Below are 1,754 nucleotides of genomic sequence, written 5' to 3' on the forward strand. Positions count from 1 at the left end.
ACTCTCTCCAAGGCTAATGAAGAAGATTCTATCCTAAAGCATCAGAAAAGACAAAGCTGCCCCTAAGTTTCACATGTGCCTTAGCGAGCTTTATTCACTGTACTATAAAAGTTGACATGCAAATGGAACTTTAGGCTTATCAATAGCAGTATGTTCAGAGAAGAAAGACGTCATTAGATGTTCTTAATTTGCTCATTGATATTTAAAACGGTAGCTTTGTCTCACCCTTTGCACCGTCTTGTTTTTTTCTAATGGCTGTTGTTTATAAGTGATCACTAGGGTAACGCTTTGCTCTCCTGCAATTGTTAGTAAAAATCTTACTTCCTGGAGTTTAATCTTGTTGGCTGTGTTCAAAATCTCAGTGCTTCAGTGTCCTTAACTCAACGATTTTCCCCTTTGTCATTGTTGACTCAGTCTAAAATAAAGTCTAATTCAATTAATAGTTATCATCCTTGTTTGTTGTCCATCTTTCTTATTTATTAAAATGAAATATTTTAAGGAAATATTTTACATAGCACATTGAAAATAAAGTTCTAGCAAATAGTGGACAGTCAATTGTTATTTTAAATATTTAAATTAATACTAAAAACGATGCCTTCTATGTGTCATTTATTGTTCAAATTGTGAATGCTGGTAATAAACCCCATAAATATTTGAAAAAAGTCTGGGGAATAATTGTTGATAGTCTCTATCCCAGCTTAGACACAACTACCTGTGGTATCACGTTTCTCAGTTGCCAAAGAAGCTATGATATTGCTAAACATTTTTAAAGACTATTGTTATTGTCACAATGAATAATAAACAAGTGACTTTTCAATCAACATACAGACTTAGTTCTCATTAGTTTTATAATTTTTGTGTAAATATTGAACCCTTAATTTTTTTCAGATCTATCATTACTCCTGAAAATTTTAACCTATTTCTATTGTTTGATCATTTTGTGCATCACATATTAGAAATACCTAGTTTCATTTGGATCCAGTTAAGTATGTGCATAACAGGAGGCACTGAGAATCTTCTTCATATAATTTTTTAATGTCTCTCTTGCTTGTGCTGTGATCCTTTTTGCCCTGAAATACATCTTAGACATATATGCTTTGAAGTTATGCAATTTTCTGTAATCACAGGTTTTCCTGTTATGATAATTAGATATTGTTTCCATCAGAATGTGGTAATTTTCCTCACTAAACTCCTGTTTTTCTGCTATATTACCATCAATCACTAGGACGTATGTGGTAGAACAATCACATATTACACACATGTAATAAGTTCACATATTAAACACATGATAAATATTTACTGAATAACTACATGAGTCAATATACTTTCCTTTGATGCATTCATGAGAAAAACTGATATTAAGACCTACTAAGAAATAAAATTTAAAGGACTTGAGCTTAATATATACATAAATATTGATATAAATATATAAGATTTTGCTCAACTCTAATAGTTGATAATAGAATGAATGGGTTTATATTTTGTCATTGCTAGTGACAAAATTGTTTCCTCATTAAAAACATGATTTCATGGCCATGGTTCAGTCAGAAAATTTCTTGCTGCACAAGCATGAAGATATGAGTTCAGATCCCCAGAACCTAAAGGGACAAAATGTGAAGCCCTATAATACACATTTGTAATCTTAGACCTGGGGAAGCAAAGAAACGATCCTCAGTACCGATAGCATAACCATTGAGCTCCATGTTCAATGAAAGACTCTGTGTCAAAACGCAAAGTAAAACGTCAAGGGAGAT

This window comes from Mus caroli, unplaced genomic scaffold (genome assembly GCF_978045245.1).
Source record: "Mus caroli unplaced genomic scaffold, Mus_caroli_1 scaffold_8, whole genome shotgun sequence".
Taxonomy (NCBI): Eukaryota; Metazoa; Chordata; class Mammalia; order Rodentia; family Muridae; genus Mus; species Mus caroli.